General features: G+C 29.4%; 1 protein-coding gene across 4 annotated transcripts in view; it reads right to left on the bottom strand.

Annotated features, from left to right (window-relative positions):
* Positions 1–11191, bottom strand: part of LOC106682167 (phosphatidylcholine:ceramide cholinephosphotransferase 1) — a 184228-nt gene that overhangs the window by 160624 nt on the left and 12413 nt on the right. The gene's annotated exons all lie outside the window — the stretch shown is intronic.

Below are 11191 nucleotides of genomic sequence, written 5' to 3'. Positions count from 1 at the left end.
AATCCAGATTGATTTTTTGTATCAATTAAGTTTTTATGTTATTGTTGGGTCTACAACCAAATGATTTTAGATAATTAGATAGATATGGTTTTCATTAAATTAATCTAAATTTGGGGCAAAATAACCTTTTTTTCCCCCTGGACGCTTGGACTACCAGGGAAGGTGAAACCGACTGTCATATCGATAATTGGAAATGAATGCTAGTTGCTTAGACTGAAAATACTAAGATTATGTCAACCTCTATATTGTAATAGGAATACAATTTGAGGAATCTTCCATCATTTTAATTTTACATATCGTATTTTCATCAATTTATCTAACACAAAAAAAGCACATCTTGATCCTTAAAAATTTCTGATGCCTTCAATGGCATATATCTAAAATAAATATGTCAAAATGAAACAAACAATACAGATACAGATAACACAAAACAGAAAATACAGAATTAGTGTTCATCTTCTGCCGATTAAATCCCACTTAGCACATAGAAACCTAGCACATTTGTATTCTATACAAACTGGTCAACATATAGAGATTACGGACACAACCTTGATGCACTTTTACGGACAGCATAGCTGAGAAAAGAGGAGTCATAATACCACCATAATAAACAAAGGTGCTTTTTTATATCTAAAAAAAAAGATATACAAAAATAAGCGTGCGTCAGTTGTAAACGTCAGAATCTGTTTTGAAAAATATTTATGTTCGTTTTATTCACTAAATTATACGTAGAATCGTTTTTTCGTGATTATTTCTATAAAGTTTAAGTAATAAGAATTTTTTTTATCCAATTTTTAAATAATTAAAACGTAGTAACTAATCCCTAAAAACAAGTGGGAGAAAAAGGTGCACTCGACAACGAGAAAGGACACAGAAGGGAGAAACACAGAAGTAAAGCGAACAGAGAAGAATGAGGAAAACAGAAGAGAGAAGTAGGGAAAAGGTGGAACGAGAGGATGGACTTCGAGGAGAGGAAGTTCTCAAGGAACAGCAGAGAAAAGATGGGCTAGTCAGATCTGGAACGAGTAAGTAGTCACTACACACCACGGCATGCATCACCCAACTCAGCAGTTATTCAGATATGAATTAGATAATAATTTATAATGTAATCGATATCTTATGGCAATTAAATGTAAATAAATACTCCTTTAGGCAGTTTATATAATATTATATTAACCAATACCACCCCTAATCATATTATATATGTTTCAATGGTAACAGTATTTCATAAATATAAAGACATGTAATTGGGAAACTGGTAAACACAAAAGCCTTTGGAAAGGAATTCAATAATAATAATATTTTAGCAGGACTCATATAGAACTTAAATAAATATATATATATATATATATATATATTTGGATAATTGCCTTCAGCGATTATCCTGGCATTCCGATTAACGACAGGTTAACATAGCAAGACAAAGAAAAATACAGACTATTTTACGTGTAAGTTATTTTCTAATATTTTAAAAGCTATATTTCCGATGAAAACCCGAAATTCTAAATTTTTACAACCACAATACTTATTAAGATACATTTCATGTAAGTTGTAAGTAATATACCAGAATTTGTTATTTATTTTTATTTAAAATCTACCAGTCTCATCATAAAATAACCAGGAATGTTAATATTAGAATTCATACTTTTTAAAAATTAAATACACCGTTTTAAAAAATTGAATTTAAGAGGAAACGTGAACAGTAATTATCATTGCAAAACGTGCATTGTTTAGGAACAGATACAACTTCTTATGTATCTCAAAATGAACAGTAACTGATAATAAAAACATTACCACGAAACAGAGCGAGGTCTTAAGTAATATAGCTGATATAGTATTTTTTTTTATAATTACTTTATTTATTGATAAGTATTATTACAATCTGCCACAAACTTGGGCAATGAGTAATAGTGCTAATTGAACACATTCATACCAAAAAATTAAAAAGAGAAAAAATAAATTAAATTAAATGAAAATAAAATCTCTATACGATATAAACAGAAAAATAGATAAATAAAGTGAACATAATCAAACAATGTAAAATAAATTATATAGAATTGAGGCCTGAAGATCCCCAGGCTACTCTATCCCCCACGCATAAGGGGTAGAGCAGGGCCCTTTGAGATCCCAGCGCATCCCTCTCGCCGCATCACTGGTAATGAGCCAGTTGAAGCTGAGCAAGTGCTCTAAAGCCACAAACACTCAACTTGAGTGGAGAATCTGACCATTGCCAGAACTCTAATTGCCCATTTTTATTTTACAATAAGTCTCTTGGCCATTGCCGTTTCAACCTTCTAGGTGGACTGTAGTGATGGGTGGAACTAGATAAGGTTTGAACCAAAGGATTAGGATGATTAGAAAAGTTTAAATAAACTTTTGAGAATTTGGTTGGTATGAGGTCAAGGGCAAAAGGTATATGAAAGTCATAGAGTAGTGTTCTGTTGGAAATAATAGTATGCATACGTAATAGTGTGCATTGATTATGGTTCTAAGGATTTTGGATTGAAAGGATAAGGAAGCTGGATTAATTATTTTTGGAAAAAATCTTCAATGATTCCAGAAATATAACTATGCTTTATTTCCAAGGGACAAATATTATGCCAGCATAACTATTCTAGGAAACACGCACAAAAGGTACTATTTTTAAAAACACTCAGACAAATTAACAACAACAATTAAGCTCATTAATATTGCTTTAAGCAAGAGCTGAACGAATTAATTAATCTCGAGGCAAATTACAGTGGCTATTTTGAGGAAGGTGGTTTAACAATGCTGTCATGCAACATACGAGCATCATTAGATGGATGGTGTACCCTGTTTAGGGACAATCCATAAAATTAGGAAAGGAAAAAATTAATTTTTAAATAATTATTATACTGGTAATAATTTTTTAAATTATCCATTTTTGTCGTTACATATATTATTGTTATGATTCCTCTTTCATTCTTTTAAAGGTTGGAACGGAAAGAGACAGTGGCGCCTTTTTTTAACCTGGAGCGATTTTTATTAAAATCAGTCAAGGTTCATAAATTACTACTGAGGTATTATCTGAACAGAAAAAGATGATATAGCATGAATGCGGACTAGATAGATGTAATAGATTTACCATCAAAAGCTAAAAAAACAACAAAAAAAAACTATAGAGTAAAACTTCTATGTAACGGACATCCACGGGAAAGATTAATTTGTCCGTGAGGTGTTTGTAAAGAAAGTGTAAATATAAAAATAAAATTACACTGTGATAACTCGTAATTCCGAGAGGGCCGACCGTACGATTTTACACTTTTAAAGAAAAACATTAACGCATAGATTAAGAAACATTTCGTCTCAACGGGATTCAAAGTAATAATACAATAGTAATAATACAGTTTTCATTAAAGTAATCAAAAATTGGGTAAAATCAACAGTTTTTTTTTACCCAGGCTCTTGTACTAATAGTAAATAATTCTTTGAAAAAAGAAGAAGTAAGAAAAAAATTTGTATGTCTTTGATTAACATATTAATGTTTATATATCCGATCATGGATTGATAAGTATGCTACTATGCGTGAACTGATAAAGGATTCAAATTTAAAAGAAATAATTGACCAATCACAATCGAGGAAGTAGACTGAACGATGATAAGCAAGCACCATATCTAACCTTTAATCTCCACAACTACAGCACTATAATATAACTTGGGTAATAAATTAGACTTAAATGAGATAAATACTCTCAAGGTGGATTGATCCGATGAGCGTTATTATTTTTAACGATCATCCTTCATAGATAAGCCAATCATCTAGAGTAGTGTTGTTTTATAATAAACCATAAAGTGAGTTGAAAGTAAGCAACAAGGGTGAAAAACAAACCTTATCACAAGGCAACCATTAAATTCATAGGAAAATACATGACAACCCCGTTAAACTGTCTCCACGGATTAACCGGCAGTTAAAATTAAATATTGGAAGATTATTAGTTCCATTATTTTTTTTTTAAATTGATAGATTTATTTATTAAAAGATATTACAATCTGCCACACAGTTGTGGGCAATAGGTAATAGTGATGAATGATCTCATACATACTACAATAATAATAAATAAATAAATGAAATAAAATAAATTTTAAAAAAAAAATCTCTTAAAATATATATAAACAAAAGAATAGACAAGATGAACATAATCAAACTATCTGTATGAAAAATAAATAAATAAAATAACATAATGATAAAATAATATATACAATATCCATTATTATTGCCAACGCGAAATTATTTAATATTTTCATACATTATTTATTAATCTATTTTTCTATATTAATTTGTTATTACGCCTTACACATACCATATCTCTTTTCTCACTACTTCTTTTCTTATTCTAGATCTATGATATTGTTTATTACTTTTGTTAATTATTTTTTACTAATCATTATTCCAGCGGTACATTTTCATTTCTTTAATTCATTACTGTATTGGCTATTATTATTCATTTTAAAATTATTAACAGACCGTATAAAGTTAATTATTGAATGATGGTTCGGGAAGCAGGCAAAAGGTACACATAATAGAAGAAAAACTATATATCAATAACTAACGTTTCGCCCCACTTAACAGAGCTTCATCGGGGCTATATGAGAATAAGAACAGTACCATCATAGTTATATAAAAATTAATGAATAGAAAAATAATTAATAATAAGTAAACTAGTGAATTGAATTGAACTCATATATTACTATCTATTATAATTATTTATTATTTATTACTAGTGAGATCATTTTGTTAGTGTACTTGTTATTAATTATTATTCTATTCTATTATATTCTTTCTGTTTACATTATTCCTTTTCTTATATCTTTTTTAAAATAATTTTTAAGGTATTTTCTTATACTTTGATTACATTTTAAAATGTTCTCATCGGGTTCTGATGAATCCCTGCAAAGTGGGACGAAACGCAGGTTATCAATAGTTTTATCTGCTATTTTGGGTATTTTAATGTCCGTCATATTCCTACTATTATTATTTATTTCTTACTTATTTTATTTATTCCAACTTCATTATTCTTTTAATTTACATTGTTAATTTTTATTAAAGTATTAAAATAAACACAAGTAAATTAGATATTAGTTATACAATGGCATGATACATACATATGGAGAGTCCACCCATTGATTGGAATCTGGTTATAGCGAAATTGGAAACATATGGAATATTCAGGTCCTGATGGATAACTTGATTTGTGGCAAAATAAGGAGTATTAAGGATTTTACGGATGATTTTGGATTGTAAGGATTGGATACGAGAGGAATTGGATGGCTAAACATTTTCGAAACCATTTTGTAATAGTCCTACCATACATTACAATAGTTTGTATTTTGTTACTTTTTAAACCGCCGCTTAGAAAATAGATAAACCAAAAATCGATTTTTAAACTTTTTTTTTTGTAAATTATTTTAAATTGTTCTAATACGTTTAACTTTATTATAACACAATAAACCTATAATTAAAGTTTTGTACTGCATTTTAATTTTTATCTAATATATGAGATAAATTAATATTGTTAATTTTTTCTTTTAATACACTCTAGATCAACATATCTCAAGCATAACTGGCGAAGTATCTTAAATTCAAACATAGGACTAAAAATTAACATTTTCGCTTTTATTTAAATCTTTAAGTTGATAATATGACTCAACTCCGTTATACACAGTTTTCAGAAACGTAATTTAATAATATTTTCCTTGAAAAAGTCTTAAATTTTTGTTTTACTGAACTATGGGATAAATGAACCGTTCTGTGCAAAAACTTACGTCAAAAGTGGACTTAAACCATTGCGGACTAATCACATCTCACTATATAAGAGTATTTGAATTCAATCCACTCGGTAATAAATAATTTATTTTACTAATGAAAGTTAATTTTGATTAAAACAAAATGACTTAAACCATTTTTGCTCTCGATTGCTCAAATATAAATGTTTACTAAAATTTTTATTACGCCCTGATTTGTTGATCCAACGCAAAAGTGCCATAGAATTAATATTAAAAATACGAAGACTAATTTCATGAAATTAGTCATTCGCTGAACTGTGAAGCTTCATCATTCGCATACTAAGCATCTGAAGTATTATACGCACTAATTCCAAACAATATTCAATGTGTTTAAAGAATTTAAAATTGAAAAACAATCAATTATTATCTACTGAAGTCATATCAACAGGTAAATATTTTTAATTGTTTCTCACCTAATCTGCTCATGTAAATATATGACATTTATAGTTATTGGATTATGTTATGTAATTACAAAATATATTTCTTATCTAAGTATTATATGATGCAATTAAACTGTTCTACAAATATATTTTAAGACCGTTCGGATATGTTGGGGATAAAATAAGATCAATCTAATAACTTAATATAACATAATATCCTCTTAAGGATTGAACAACAGAAAGAAAAATAAACATTCTGTTTTGTAAATTAAAAAGTTTTATACCTGTCATCTTAAATTCTTTATTTATTCTGGGACGGATCTTTACAGAATAATAAAAAAAAATAAAAATTTAGCCTTAGTGTCATAGAGTGGAAAATCAAAAATCAATAAGTAAAATAAAAAATAATAAAATAAAATAAATAACAAAACATCAATTAAAAATGCAATAAGAGCTAAAATAATACAGACTAAAAAGCAAAAATATCAAGAATATAAAAATAAATAATATATCTTCCGATAGTAAAATGAACAAAAAAAAATTAAACATTTCATTTTACAATTTTGATTATTTTAGGGCAATAAATCAATAAATAAATCGATTAATTAAATTGTATGACAATTAAAAATTAATGATGATTAACAATCCTAATAAAAATAAAAATGTAATTAGTCGAACTAAGCCCTACAATAATCCAACATCACCTCACGCCAAATACAAAGCAGAGTAAATGTGTGAAGGTGTTCTTGTAAAATGAACTTTAAGAGCCTAGCAACCAGAAACATTTAATGTTATAACTAATTTAATTATCTTGTAAATATAAATATTGAATTATAAGATAATTTTGAAAATCGTCAAAGAAAGAATGAGTTAAGTTTAAAGTATTATCTTATGTAGTCACAAGATATCCCTTATTCGATAATACTATCTTAAAATTACCATAGAATTTTGAGAACCACAATGCAGTTATCATTAGATTAACTCCACGACAGTGATAATTTTACCACCACTAATATTTTCGACAGTATTAAAAACTATTTTAAAAAAATTATTTAAGCTAGATTGAAATTAATTGCATTAATAGTAATTTTAATAATGGGTTTTAAATTAATAATTAGTGCATATGAAAATATATTTGAGAAGTATTTTCGTAGGCATAAAATAAAAACTCACATAGTATTTTTACAAAAATACTTGTTGCACTCAAATATTCACTAATTAATGGTTTTAGGGAAAAATAATATAAAATTTTAGGTAGTTTTTAGGGTTCGATGAGGGTTTCATTGATAAAAAAAAATTGATAAAAGTATTCGAAACGTTTAAAAAAAATTTAAATAATCGGGAACAAATATTTTCATATATGAAATTTATAAAATGAAAACATCATGGATGTGAACTCGGACAATAAAATGCATATGGTACTTAAATATACAACAATAAATTGTTTTGGGAGGAAAAGTCAAATATTTCAGTAGTCTTAAAGCCATCCTCGTTCATTTGAAGGAGGAAAAATTTTAGATGAAAGTATTCTAAATAAAATGTTAAAATAGTCAAAAAAATTTTGAGTTATCAAGTCTCTCGCCATTCATTTCCCTCCCACCTTCCCTAAATAAAATAAAGCAACCATACCACATTAAATTTCATTTTTTAAAAATTTCATAATTTTATCTTATTCAATTTGATTGTATGATTTTTTTGCATTCTTGAATTTAAACCAAAAATAATACGTAAAAAACTAAAAACCAGAAAAGTTTTAAACTTAATTCAGCTGGTCCCTTTTTTTTCAAAAGTTTGTTGAACAATGCCTTACGAGTGCGAGGATCTTTCTTAAGTCAAAATAAAAAAATTCCTGGATTTTAAAAAGGAAATGGACCTAACAACTTTATTTTAAACTTTCAGTCCATATAACGTTAATTTTGGAATCCATCAGCTGGAATCTGCACACATATCTTAAAAAAAGTACCTGGTAGTTGTTGATCTTTGGATATAATCGAGTTTGGAACACAAGTATAACAGGATACCGTGTAACTTTCAGCGACGTTATGAAATTGTCAAGACTAATTATAAACATATACCATAGAGACTACATCCCTACCTGGAATAGAGCCTTCCTACTATGAAGATTTCCTCCCGCATGGCTGATCGGACCGAACTCTTTTAGTCTAATGAAGACTCGCGTGCTCCCCCACTTCGGGAAGACGGCGGTCAGGTGAGCAGGACCGTTCGATATGGAGTAACTCAGGGTCCACTAGGGACTCTTCTAACATCGATCCGCTAGTCTAATCACATCTAGCCTCTTTGTATAGTTTTATCACATCACGAAGCGAGGCCCTATCTGGATGTATATGTGAAATAAAAATCAGTGCTACTTAAATAGAAAACGAGGCCGAAAAGTCCGTGTGACTCGAAAAAAAAACTTATCCATCAACGAGACTGACTTTTACTTATATGAATGACATAATCACATGGAAGCTGAACGCATATACCAGAGTCGTTCTCTCAAAATAATCATTTTTATCCAGTAGATTATTCTTCGTTTCAGTCAATAATATAACCTTTTCTCACATACCATACCATAACTTGTTTCCTGCAGGGTTCCTGTTTAAGCCCCATGCTATTCAATTTTTTCATAAATGACAACCCAAAATTAAAAAAATATTATATATAGCACATTTTTACTGATGATACAGCGACAAACACCCATCATACTGAATTGACACAATTATTAACGCACTAAAAGAAGCCTTTAAAAAAATCTAAAAACATAAAAAAGTGGGGGTCACATCAAATAATTGAAAAACCAGAAGCTATTACTTTCATGAAACGACGGGATAAACTTCCAGCGAACGTAGTTTTAAATGATATTCCTGTCCCTTTTGCTAATTCAGTAACATACTTTGTAATAAACTAAGCTGAAAAATGTTCTTCAACCATCACATAAATTTAAAATAAGAAAATGTAAAGAAAACAATGAATAAAATCTATCAATAATTTAATAAGAAATCAAAAGTATGCACTAGAAATAAATGTATACTCAATAAAACACTTATCATTACCCAAGGAAATCCATCCCAGCCGGACCCGCCCAACTAAGACCCCCGGGGAGCGACGGTCCTATATTACTTATTGAAATATAAGCTTACAACGGGAAGAGGAGACTTTAAGATAGCTAAATCGAGCAATGTTTAAAAAGCGCCTAAAATTGAAAAACGGCGGGACCCCCGGGAGCCTCCTCCAAAGCAATATAGTAATTATTGCACATTTTATATTTACGCAATAAAATCATTTATTCTGTTTTATATATAAAATTTCGGTTTAATGGCCAAAATCACAGTCCCCAGGATCTGATTCTGTACTTACAAAATTTGATAATGAAAACTAGTCGTGTTTCCACGATTTTAATGAATATTTTGGAAGGCTTACATAGTTTGTAGAAGGAGAGTTGAATCTGTTTCCAAAAGAAATTCGTCTGTTGGCAAATTTACAGAATAATATTACCAAATACTGTTAATATTCATGTTTTTACCAAAATGTAAAACATAGTTATAATGCAATAGGTAGCAAGAAGTATGCATTGTATAAGGATGTAATCCAAAGCAATGTAGTAATAATTGAACATTTTATATTTATGAAATAAAATCAATTATTCTATAAATAAATATACTGTTTTATATCTAAAATTTTAGTTTAAAGGCCAAGATCACAGTCCCCTGGAACTGATTCCGTACTTGCAAAATTTGACAATGAAAACTAGTCGCGTTTCCAAATCCATGCATAGGTCCGAAAATGTACTGATAGGAAATGTACGACTGTCGCACTAAAATGCAAGCTGGACCCGGACTGATGTTAGTGTGATGCCGTTAAAAGTGTTTATAAATAAATTGGCCATTCGGCTGGTGTAGAACCTGTTATTATATAAAGTATTTTCGAACAGGCACTCATGACTGTCCGAAAATGTATAGAGCATGTCCCGTACATTTTCGAACAGTCGCATGTGGTTGTTGAAACACATATGGTAACTTGTGGCTTTGTAAGAGCCTTTAATGATACAGACGTAAATAAAAAATTGTTTAATATTTACATCATAATCCTGCTTCCTATTAGCATACTTCCAATCCTCTAAAAAAAAAAAAATTTTCTCCGTACAGTTCCGGAGTCAGAAGTGGTTGTTGCAACAGGTAATCTTGTGGCTATAGTAGCTTGTGTATATGTAAAGGCCTTTATTTTAATAATGTAGACGTATAAAAAAAAAATATTTTAATATTTATATCACAAAGAATAGTAAATGTAATTGGCATATACAAAAGGGTAACATCGATGGGATAGGGAATCTATTGTTAGTGACATGTACAAAAAACATTCCAAATGCAAGGTTATGGCTTGCTTTCTCTTTTTCACTCTCAGATGGAAATATGTCACTTCCTAAATAAATATCACATTAAAATACTGGTTCTAAGAGAGAGATTCTTTCTCTGTCGCTTGCATTTGACCTTACTTTCAAACCTCCCACACAGAAATCTCCTCCTCTAGTTTTAAAGTAGTGTGCATAAATATCTCCTCATGTTAGAGATAAGATCATTCTAGTTTCTAGAAGAAATGTCTAATTTGAGTTGTCAGAAGACATTCCAAGAGAAAAAATTTATATTGTAGTCTGTAGATAGTAATTGTGCATAACATCCCATTGCCTCTGTATTCTCTCTCCCTTCAAACAAAGTGAGGCAAAGTACATCTCATACTTACCATCGTGGTTGAATTTTGTAAACACAGAAATGCAAACATCATATATTAGAGAGTTTTGATGGCTCATTTAAACCTATAGGGAAGGTTGCTCTGAAATGTGAACATAAAAGGAAGATTAGATTTGAACAGTTTAGGATTATAAAATGAAATGACATGTTGTTTATCTTCTAGGATGTTCAGTATTAAATTTAGTCCAGCGGATTGCATCTTTTTCCAAAAGAAAGTCGTCTGTTGACAAATTTACAGAAAAATACGAAGACTTTTTT

This window comes from Halyomorpha halys, unplaced genomic scaffold, assembly GCF_000696795.3.
Source record: "Halyomorpha halys isolate HHAL.00 unplaced genomic scaffold, Hhal_1.1 Scaffold392.1, whole genome shotgun sequence".
Classification (NCBI taxonomy): Eukaryota; Metazoa; Arthropoda; class Insecta; order Hemiptera; family Pentatomidae; genus Halyomorpha; species Halyomorpha halys.
The sequence above is the reverse complement of the archived record's forward strand: the minus strand, read 5'-3'. Positions and strand labels throughout refer to the sequence as shown.